The following is a 12188-nucleotide window of genomic DNA, read 5'->3' as shown; positions in this document are numbered from 1 at the left end:
CTTTATGTTTCACTGTTTCTGGAGGTTCATTCAGGCAAATGCTTGTCAACTATGTTAGCTGCAACCTCACCATTTTTACTCCAGCTCATCCTTGGCTTTCGGTGTCTTCCTTTTACTTACCTAGACTATCCCCATCTAAGCACAGAAACCACCTCCTCCAGATGTTTTCTGTCTATCCCCCTTTCCATGTCTAACTTGGATACCAGCACAGTAATCACAACACATGCCACAGGATGCATTTTACTATTTAGTGAATGAAAAATAAATGTTGACTTTAAGCAAAATCTACTTTCCTGAAACAACAAAACTCTCATGGTTTTCAAACTATTTCATTATGGTCTATAATCCTCATCACAAACTAGCTCTTTCAATAGCCCAGGGACTAGTCACTCAAGACAGTAATTGGAGGTAGTTACAGGAGACAAAATATTATTTTCTTCTTAATTCATGCCTCCAGAGGCATAAAGCATTCCATTCCCATTTGCTGGATATTTTCCTGTCTCTTCATCACCCACCCATACTAAAATAGCTGATTCTCTTCCCCATACCAAGAACTATACTGCCTTCTAATTAATTTACTTCTTAGAAACAGAGCTTTGTCCAGAAGAGACAGTGCCATTGCAAACATTTAATGTCGGTTAATAAACCCCAGATAATTTGAGCCCCTTCTAACTTTCACACAGGAAGTATCTATGAGGTGCTTGCCCTTTGGGTGGGGTGGTGGCATTAAGTAACCAAATTGCAATCTAAAATGTGTGGACTAGTTGGAGGTGGGGGTGGTAGAATTAAAAATTAGTCCAACTGCAAGAATACCAAATTTATACAGATATTAGGAAATATAAAATATTCATGGAAGTCTTTGACAATTTCCCATTAATTTAAAATAAAAGGTGAAGCATTTTCATAATGTGAAATTTTCTGAAATGCTGAAATAATTATATGCAAGTTCAGGGAGCCTAAGTCTTTTGCTCACAATGATGCCGCCAGTGTCAGCTGATAAGACTGGAATGGCAGAATTGAATACTGAAAATTTGTCACCTGTTGTGAAGAAAATCTTTGATAATCTGGAGAATGGGCAAATGGGCCAGGGTGAACTCTAGCAGCATCCCACCAATGTGACCTTTACCAAGAGAAGAACAGAGACCACTTGCAGCATGAGAACTGTGTCTGGACAGCAGTGGTTCATCCTACAACAGAAACATCAAGCTTTTATGTTTGTCAGCTGAATCTGATGATGGCTATGTTGTTGCTTACATTAGCAGTCTGGGGTTCAGATGGGCTGTTCCAGCAGCTAGTTTCCAGCTCTCTTATCAGACAGTGGGTCTTACCGTGATCATTTTAACAAGGTTCTATACTGATAAATCAAAAGCTACAGTTTACTTTCAAAATTAGAAATCCTAAAGAAGGATATTGTTTGTTTGTCCATCTGTAGTTTTCTACCTGGGAAAATCTAGACTATTGGCAAAAGCACAAAAGTTGGCTGGTGCTTTGAAAACTATTCTCTGAGCGCTACCCACTGAATTCTTCCCACTAAATACTACAAATCTGTCTATCAGTGTGTGTGTGTGTATGAAAATGGATTGTTAAGCTGTAACTTAACAGCTTGTCTTAGTCGAATCATCAGTGAATTATTCCTCTGCATCTGTCAGAATCTCTGTGAAATAAGAGTTTCATTGGGTCACCAGATTATCTTCCGATCAGGGAGAGATTGATTATATTTCTCCCTGTATACTAATTGTTACCTGCTCAATGAATCCCGAGCTGATGCTAGCTTGAAGCCTCTGAACCATTGAATGTGACTGAGGCATATACATTCTCCAGTCCCCAGACCTCAGCACAGGACTGTATCACCTTTTTTATTTAAGCTTATGTCTAATTATTTTTCTTTTAATTCTCATTGTTGACACAACTTATTTTGGCTTTGAACACCCTTTGACTAATTTATAGTGTCTGAACCACTGACTTATTCCCGTTCACATAGAAATTGCAATAACCTTTCTTCCCTTGGACTACCTGGAATAGAGTGAGCATAGTCTTCATTTTAAAAGCAGTCCTTAGACCTAATAATGCAGAAGCTTTACACTTCTTTGCCCAGCACTTGGGCGTGAAATTTTTTTGTGGATCTCAGGGATTATCCTCACACCCCATAATGCAACCATGAGAAAACACCACATTGTTATCCAAAATTAAGTCTTTGTCACTATTGCATTCCCATTGCAAAACAGTTAAGGATTGTAGGATTTCTGAGATTTTACAATGCTGAGATTTTTAGCAACCTAGCATGTTCTTTTCTTACAGATGCTGTCGGGGAGTTGAGACTATCGTTCAGAGACAGTGAACTTTATCACTGTCATCAAGAGCAGCCAGTTTGAAATTTGTATCCATTCTCTAATCTCAAATGAATACACAGAGTGAAATTTTGATGCCTACAGAAGTAGTGGGCTATTAACATGAAGAATGTTTAAGGCATGATAAAACATTAATTTTATTAGTATCTTTATGTATAATTTATTAGAATCACTTATTTATTGGTAACTTTGCCAAGGATAAGTATATCATGACTCGTTTACTTGCTGCAAAAACAATCATGAGAAATGACATGGGAAAAAATGACCATTGACTTTCCATTTTTCCTTCCTCTTTTTTTGAGATATAATTGGCATAAAACTTTGTGAAAGTTTAGGTGCATAGGATAGTGATTTGATTTACAACTATCATGAAATAAATATCATAGCAACTTTAGGGAGATTTCATTATCTCATTTAGATACAATTTTAAAGAAATACAATTTGTCTTTTGGTTGTGATGATAAACCTTAAGGTCTACTCTCTTAACATCATTAATATAGAACATAAAGCAGTATTCACTGTAATTTTCATGTTTTTACTGGGCATCCCTTGAACACTTTTATTTACAGCTGGAGATTTGTAGCTTTTGAGTGCATTAATCAAATTCTCCTTTTCCAACCCCTGCCTCTGTTAATTAGAAACCTAGTTTCTTTTTATTTAAGTATGATTGTTTGTTTTTGAAGTGAACTTTAATCTATAACACTGTGTTAGTTTCTCCTACACAAAATAATGTTCACAATTTTTAATTCATTTCATACTGTTCACCAGAATATATCTAGTTATGATATGTCGCTTTGTAAAGATATTTCATAGTTATTGACTATTCCCCATACAGTACATTTCTTGTCCCTGATTCATTTAATTTGCAAATGGAAAATTTTCTCTCTTAATTTGGCTCAACTTTTTCTTTTCCTTACCCCATTTCCCTCCTTCTTGTGAACAATGTGTTTCTTTCTATATGTACATCTCCTTTTCTGTGTTATTATGTTCATTTGTTTAAAATTCCAAATGTGAGTAAAATCATTCAGCAATTGTCATACTCTTCCTGATTTATTTCACTTAGCATATTGCACTCTTGTTCTACCCATTTGTTGCAAATAAGAAAAACATTCTATTTAGAGCTGAATAATAACCCATTGTATTTTTATGTGTGTGTGTGTATATATATATAAATAAATATAGATAAATATGTAGTTAAGGTGGGTAGATATATATATTATAAACACACATCTTGTTTATCCATCATTTATTGATGAGCAATTAATTTGCTTGTATATCCTGCCTATTGTGAATAATGCTGCAGTGAATATAGGGTTGAATTTATCTTTTCTAGTTAGTGTATTTATTTTCATGGAATTAGTATCCAGATATGGAAATGCTGGATTATATTTCATTTTTAATTTTTAGTTAAATCTTCATACTCTTTTCCACAGTGGCAGCACATATTTCCATTCACTCCAGCAGTGCATCAGGGTTGTTTTTCTTACATCCTCATCAACATTTATGTTTGTTATCTTTTTGATAGTAGTCATTCTGACAGGAGTGACATAAAATCTCATTGTGCTTTGGTCTTGCAATTTTCTGATATTTAGTCATGTTGATCGGTTTCATTTGCCTGTTGGTTACCTTTCCCCCACTGTATATTCATTTTTTGTAATGGGCTAAATGACCATAACTGCCTGATTTCATTTTCAGACATTCTTTGTGTTCCATTATTCTGTTTGCTCTGGGCCAATACCATATTCTTTTTATTACTGTTGCTTTGTTTTATAGTTTAAAATGAGGGACAGTGATACATCCTCTATGTACTTTGTCAAAGTTGTTTGTGTTTTTAGTTAGTTTGTATTCTTTTCTTTTTTTTCTTTTTAGTGATTTCAATTCTTTTGTGTTTACATGTAAATTTTAGAATTATTTACTGTAAGTGTTTGAAAATGCCCTTGGTATTTTGATAGGCACTGAATTTAATTTGTATATTTTCTTGGCTTATGCTGTCATTTAAACAATATATTTTTCCTCATCTATGAACACAGAATATCCTTTAATCTGTTTGCATTATCTTCAATTTCTGTTGTAAATATTTTATAGTTTTCTGAGTACAGGTCTTTTACCTCCTTTTTTGGATATATTTATTGATTTTTTTGTAATGCGACTGTAAATGAGACAGTTCCCTCACTTTCTGTATCAGTTAGCTTCTTGTTAGTGTGTAGAAATGCAACACTTCTGTATGTTAATTTTACATTCGTAAATTTTACCAAATGCATTGATAATCCCTATTACTTTTGTGGCACCAATTTTAGAATTTCGGTTTAAATTATGTCATCTGAAAACAGATACTTTTACTCCTTTTCTTAATTAGCTATATTTTACTTACTTTAATTTTGGATAGCTATGGCTAAAATTTCCATACTATACTGAATAAAAGTGGTCAGAGTGAGCACTCTTGTCTTATTCCTGCTCTTATTGGAGATGAATTCAGCTTTTAATCAGTGAGTGTCATGTTAGCTGAGTTCTTGTCATATAAGACCTTAACTGTGTGGAGGTATATTTCCTCTTGCCCACTTTGAGGAGAAATCTATTCATAAATAGATACTGAAATTGTCAAAATATTTTATGACTCTATTGAGGTGACCATATATATTTTATTCTTCAGGTTGTTAGTGTGGTGTATCATACTGATTAATTTGTGGGTATTGAATCACTTTTGCATCCCTGGAATAAAATGGACTTAATCATAATGTATTATCCTCTTAATGTATTGTTTGATTTGTTAACAATTTAGTGATGATTTTTTCATCTATGCTTATCAGAAGTATGTAACCTGTAATTTTTTGAGGTATTTGTTCCAGTTTTAGCAGTAGTGTGATACAGAAATTTGGGGTAGGAAGCCTCCCTTCCTCTCGAAATTTTTGGAATATGCTGAGAAGTATAGGTGATAGCTCTTCCCTAACTGTTTGGCAGAAATCACCTGTGAAGCTCTCTAGGCCTGGAATTCTGTTTATTAATCTGTACTCTTTTTTCTCATGAGTCTGTTTAAAGTTTATCAATTTTCTTTATATTTCAAAAGCCATTATTTAGTTTGATTGAATGGTTCTATTTTTAATCATTATTTTATTTATTTATGTTATGTCTATTCACCTCTTTCCTTATACTAACAATTATTTTCTTATTTTACTACATCTTTTGTTTGCAACATTATGTTATGAGAGTGATGTTTCTTATTTGTATAAGTGGGATTATTTTGCTATAAGCATCCCTATTAATACTGCTTTTGTTATACCCTATGGATTTTGTTTTTGTTTTCATTTTTCTTTATATATTTTTTCTTTGACTTATACAGCAATCCAGTAGTTGTTAATATTGCATGATTTATATCCCACACTTTAGAATTTTTCTCAGGTTTTTTCTTTTAGTAAATTTCTATTCTCACAGGATAAATTTCTTCACAATACTAGGAGAAAAATGATAAAATTTATACAAAAATCTGAAAGACCCAAATTTTCTGAAATTCTTTTTAAAAATGGGCAAAGCTGTGGGAATTATCCTCCCTGACTTTATAACATACAACAAAGCTACAGTAATAAATTCTTCAAAATATAATACTTAATGAAACACATAGATCAATGGAACAATATAAAGAGTCCTAAAATAAACCCACACACATACGCTCAATTAATCTACAAGGAAGGAAGCAAGAGTATACAATTGAAAAAAGGCAATCTCTTCAACAAGTAGTTGTGAGAAAACTGGACAGTACAAGTAAAAGGAAGATGTAAGAGCACTTCCTTCCATAGTGTACAACATAAGATAAAAATGGATGGATTTCCTAAATGTAAAGCCTGAAACTATGCAATTTCTGACAAAGAACAGGAGCAGAACTGACTTTGAGATAAATCATAGCAATGTTTATTTTTGATCTGTCTCAAAATTAAAAAAAATGAAAAGTAACAATTACAGTTTTTAGTTTACTGAAGAAAAAATAGATGTACTATGCAATACAGGGATTTTACTTCTTGTATAAGTGTGAAGTGCAAAACCTTTTGCTGAGCAATGGAAACCTTCAAGAAGAGATATGATAACAGAAAGAATAGAAGGGAAAATTTCAGACAATGAAACCAACAAGATTTTAAAATCCATAATATATATATATCATTTTAGACTCAATATTTAAAAAAACAAAACCCCAACTTTAAAACAGTTGAAACATCTTCATGGAAACTTTTCAAATTCAGACATATGGATGATTTTCATGCACATACAAAGGAACATAACGTTGCTATTCATTAGAAAAATGTAAATCAAAACCAGAATTAAATATAATCTCACAGCAGTCAAAATGGCTATTAACGAAAGTCTACAAGTGACAAACATTAATAAGAATTTTGAGAAGAGGGACCCCAGGTACACTGCTGGTGGAAATATAATTTGATGCATCCACTATTAGAAAAGAGTGGACAGTGCCCAGAAAACTAGAAATAGAAACATACATTGCAGCAATTCCAGTTTTTGGTATAAATCTGAAAAAAAATGAAAACATTAATTTAAAGGATATATTACCCCAAATGTCCTTAACATCATCATTTATAGTAGCCAAGGTTTGAAGCACAACTCAAATGCCCATCAACAGATGATTGGCTGAAGTAGATGTTAGATATAGATAACATAATAAATATTTAGTCTCTGTCATATTGAAAAATAAAATTCTGCCATTTGGAATAATGTGACTGGACCCAGAGAGTGTTGCACATAGGAAAATAAGTCATACAGAGAAAAACACTCTATGTTGTCACTTAAATGAGGAAAATAAAGATATAAGAGAAATAATCATAAAAAAAAAGGAACAGAATGACATATATATGTGTAGTGTACCAGGAAGTGGTTTCCTGTACGGACAGGGAAGAAGGATGGAGAAGACAGAAATGTTCAAGCTACTAGTAATAAATTAGTGAACCAACAGGGCTATATTGACAGCACAGAGATATATTTTAATAATTTAATTGATTTTAAAGACATTATAGGGATATATTATAGTAAAATGTGCATGTAAGTGAGAAAAACGTTAAAAAAAAACCAGAAAAATCAAAATATTTTGTAGTACTCTGATATTAAGAGAGGTGATTTATTCAATTTCTTTACTGTCTTAATAATGTCGTTAGTAGAATTTAAGCTTTTAATTGAAAAAGTATATACTTTTAAAAGTGACATAAGTTTAAACAATTTTTGCCTCTCCCCTTACATCTATAGACAATAAAATGTTCACATCTCAACAAAAATAACTACAACACAAAATAATACTCTGGAACACATGAGAACAGGTAAAGTTTGGTGGACTAAAATACACAAAAGAGGCTGAACTATGGGAAGAGCAAATTTGGTGTCTGCAACCAAGGCCACCTGACTAGGATATATGAATACTCAAGTTCAGAGTACCCAGTAGAATCAGGGTCTCAGTGGTTCACACAGCTTCGGCCTCCAACTGCACCAGTACTCATGGTCACATTAACTAGGGAGGAGCTAAAATGGAGACAGAATTTCCATCCTTCAGACATCCTCCCTACTCCCCATTCACAGTGGTGGAGACAAGATACCGCGCAACACTGGACATGGCTAAGACACTTTCCTGATTCCAAATACCCACCAGTCTTTGCACCTTTCCTCAATGTGTACACTGCGTCTCAATGGATATCAGATAAAAGGAAGGGTTCACCATCCCAGTGACAAAAGTGGCATTAACTACCAGAGAAGGGTAAGAAGTGACAATGAAAGCACATCTTTTATCCAGACAGTAGTGACTGGAAAGTGCCATTTTGAAATATTATCAGAGGTAGCTGGGGTAAGTAAAACCAAAAATTGTGCAATATTGCAAACTACCAGAATACAAAGCAAGGACTCCAACTCCCAATCTGTTATTTAGTGTCATCAGAGCAATAATTTATCAAGATCATGACCAATCACAGTAACATTAAAGGGCACGCACACACACATACAGACACCAACACAGACACACACACACGCACCTGCACACACACACACACATACAATGACAACCATGCACCAAACAAACTTAAAGTCATGGTATATTGCCATATAACTAATGGAGAATCCAAATAGACATCATACAGAAACTCAATACAAAATACAAAACTACGAAAGCAGTTTAGTGAGCTCAGGAATAAATGAAATGTTTATAAGGAATACATTACCAAAGAGACTGAAACTAAAAAATAAACAAAAGTTATTGGAGGACCAGGAGAATTTAATAAATGAGATGAAAAATGCAACAGAAAGCATTTGAAGTAGAGTGTCTTTGTGGAAGAGAAATTAGCATACTCACCAATACAAAACTTGAAATGATAGGAGAGGGCAGAGAGTCAAGATATTAAAAAGTGAGGAAACTCTACAGTAGCCATCACACTTCCTCAGAAACTGCACATTAGAGTGGAATCCTGGATGTAGAAGAAAGTTAGAAGGCAGCTGATGGTTTATTCAAAGAAAAAATAGTTAATAACTTCCCGAACCTGTGTAATGAACTGATATACAAGTCGGTGAGCCAAAAAAACACCAATAACTTTAAGACAAAGAGATCTCCTTCAAGATACGTCATATGCAAATTGGCAAGTCAATGACAGAGTAATATTTTAAAGGCAGCCAAAAATAGTTATGATAATCTACAAAGGAACCCTCATTAGGCTATCAGCAGATTTCTGAGTGGAAAACATAGGCCAAGGGTAAATAAAATTACATTTCAAACTACTGAAATAAGAAATCACTCAACCAGTAATACACATTTATCACTTAGATATAAAGTGAAAATAAAGACTATATCAGAAACAAGCCTGAATGTGATGAAAAAACAAAACCGAGACACCTTGTAAGAGGTGCAGAGAAGAAGTCTTCTAAGAAATATAAATCGGCAAAATGTGCAAAACTTTGACTTAAGTGCTAAGGAGAGACCACGAGAAATTTACATCTGTTTCTTTGGGTATGTTTTTAAATGCTACTATACCTTATGTGTTAAAGAGAGAAAAATAGGAATTCAGGAGCATTAAATACAGATAATTCAAACTGGTAACTTGTTCACAACAGTAAAAGAAATAATTTGAAACAGTAATCATAAAAGGTAAAGAGTAAAAATAAAACAATATTAAAGGAAGATTCTTTCAGCAGAAAATTGACTAAATTATACATGAGATGTTTTATTTTTAATTGAAGTACAGTAGATGTACTCTATTGTGTAGTTTCAGGTGTACACATAGTTATTCTAATCACTTTTTAGATTATATTGCATTATGAAATATTACAATAATTTTAACATACAATTATTTTAAGCAATTGTGTATAGTTCCATGATCTATACAGATTATCCTTGCTACTCTCCTTTATGTATACTACTTTCTATCTGTCAATATTCTACCACTAAAATCTCTTTCCCTTCTACTTTGGTAAACATAAATTTTTTCCCATATCTTTGAGTCTGCTTAAGTCTTGTCTAACTAATCTATTTACATCTCCAACATGTCTCTATCTATCTATCTATCTATCTATCTATCTATCTATCTATCTATCTATCTATCTATCTATGTATCTATCTATCTATCTTTCTATCTATCTATATAACTATCTATCTATCTTTCTATCTCTCTATCATGTATTGTCCTTCTATCTATTTATCATCTATCAATAGCTATAGTGAGATATACAAAGATATTTGTTATTCTTTAGATTCTAAATATAAATTATACTGTATACATTTGTCTTTGTCTAAGTTTCTTCACTATGCATATTATTTACTAGGTCTATTCAGGATGCTGAACTAGCAATGTGTTATTCATTTTCATGGCTGAGTATTATTCCATTGCATATTTATTGAAACATCATATCTTCTGAAGTCCATAGTCTACTGTGGACTCTTGGATTGCTTCCCTTTCTTTCATATTATAAACAGTGCTTTTGTGAACATTGGTTCTTCTCAATTTAGGGTTTTTTCCCACAGATTTTTTCCTAGGAGAGGTATTATTGCGTCATATTGTAGTTAACTTTTTAGTTTTTAAACAAATCTGAATACTCTTTTTCTTAGAAGTTGTATCAATTTACGTTCCTACCAAGAGTATACAAGAGATTTCTTACCTCCACATCGTCTCCAACAGTTTCTATTTGTAGACTTTTCCATAATAGCCATTTGACCAGTGTGAAGTAATACCTCATTGTAGTTTTGATTTGCAATTACCTAATAATTAGTAATGTTGAGCAATTTTATCACTTGCGTGTTACTCATCTGTATGTTTTTTTGGAAAAATATTAACTCAGGTACTTTGCTCTTGTTTTTGGTTGGGTTTTTGTTTTTCACCTTGAGTTGTTTAACCTAAATCCATGTTACATTTATTAACCTACATCTATTAACCCCTGGTAACTTGCATTGTTTGCAATTATGTTCTCCAATTATACAGGCAGTCTTTTCATTTCATTGATTGTGTCCTAAGCTGTGCAGAAATTTTCAAGTTTATTTAGGTCCCACTCGCTAATTTTTGCTTTTACTTCTTTTGCCTTAGAAGACTGATATAAGAAAATATTCCTATGATATATATCCATTAGTGTATCACCTATATTCCCTTCTAGCAGTTTTCTAGTATCAGGTCTTACATTTAAGTCCTTAATAAACTTGGATTTTATTTTTGTATATGATGTCAGGAAATGCTCTCATTTCACTGTTTTAAATGTAGATGTTCAGCTTTCCCCACACCATCCAATGACGTGACTCTCCTTTTTACATTGTGTACTTTTGACTCTTTTATCATAGATTCATTGCTCATAGGATTGTGGAATTATTTCTAGGCTCTCTATCTGTTTTTATTAATTGTATCTCTGTGCCAATGCCATACTGTTTTTATCACTGTAGGTTTGTAGTACAGTATGGTATCTGGGAGGGTTATACTTCCAGATTTGTTGTTTTTTCTCAAGATAATTTTGGCAATTTTTGATGGTTTCATGTAAAACTTAGATTTGTTAATTTTCTGGTTCTGTGGAAAATACTACAGCTTCATAACAGTACTCGCACTAAATCGGTAGGTTTCTTTTTGTAGTACGGCCATGTTAACAATATGAACTCTTTCAATCCAAGAGCACAAGACATCTTTCCATTTCTTTGAATCATTTTTAATTTCTTTGTCAATGTTTTATAATTTTCAGTGTGTAGATCTTTCACATATGTGGTTACTTTCATTCCAATATATTCAGGGTTATGGGGTATTAAATATTATTGCTTTCAACGTCCATTTTATCGTATCTCATGATTAATGCATAGAAATGCAAAAGACTTCTTTACATTAATCTTGTACCCTGCTCCCTTGATGAAATTATTTATTGTTCATAATAGTGTGGAGCTCTTAGGATTCTCTATGTAGATTGTTATGCCATCAGTACTGGTGACAACTTTGCCTATTTCTTTCCATTTTGCATTTCTTTTTCTTCTTTTTCTTTTCCTTTTCCTTTCGTCTATTACTGTTGAAGTGAAGTGGTGAGGGTAGGAATTCTTGTCTTGTTCATAAATTTACCCAGAAGGCTTTCAGCCTTTCCCCTGAGAATTATAAATTGTTATAAATGGCCTTTAGTATGTTGAGAGATGTTCCCATTGTACTCAATTTCATGAGAATTCGGATGATGAATGCATGTTGAATTTTGTCAAATGCTTATAATTTGTGTATTGACATGTTCTTGTGAAATTTGTCCTTCCTTTGTTAGATATGTGTCATGCTGATTGACTTGTGTATGTTGAACCATCCTTGTGACTCAGGAAGTAATCCAACTGATCATCATATATAAAACTTTCTAAGTATTGCTGGATAC

This window comes from Vicugna pacos, unplaced genomic scaffold (genome assembly GCF_048564905.1).
Source record: "Vicugna pacos unplaced genomic scaffold, VicPac4 scaffold_20, whole genome shotgun sequence".
NCBI classification, from domain to species: Eukaryota; Metazoa; Chordata; class Mammalia; order Artiodactyla; family Camelidae; genus Vicugna; species Vicugna pacos.
The sequence above is the reverse complement of the archived record's forward strand: the minus strand, read 5'-3'. Positions refer to the sequence as shown.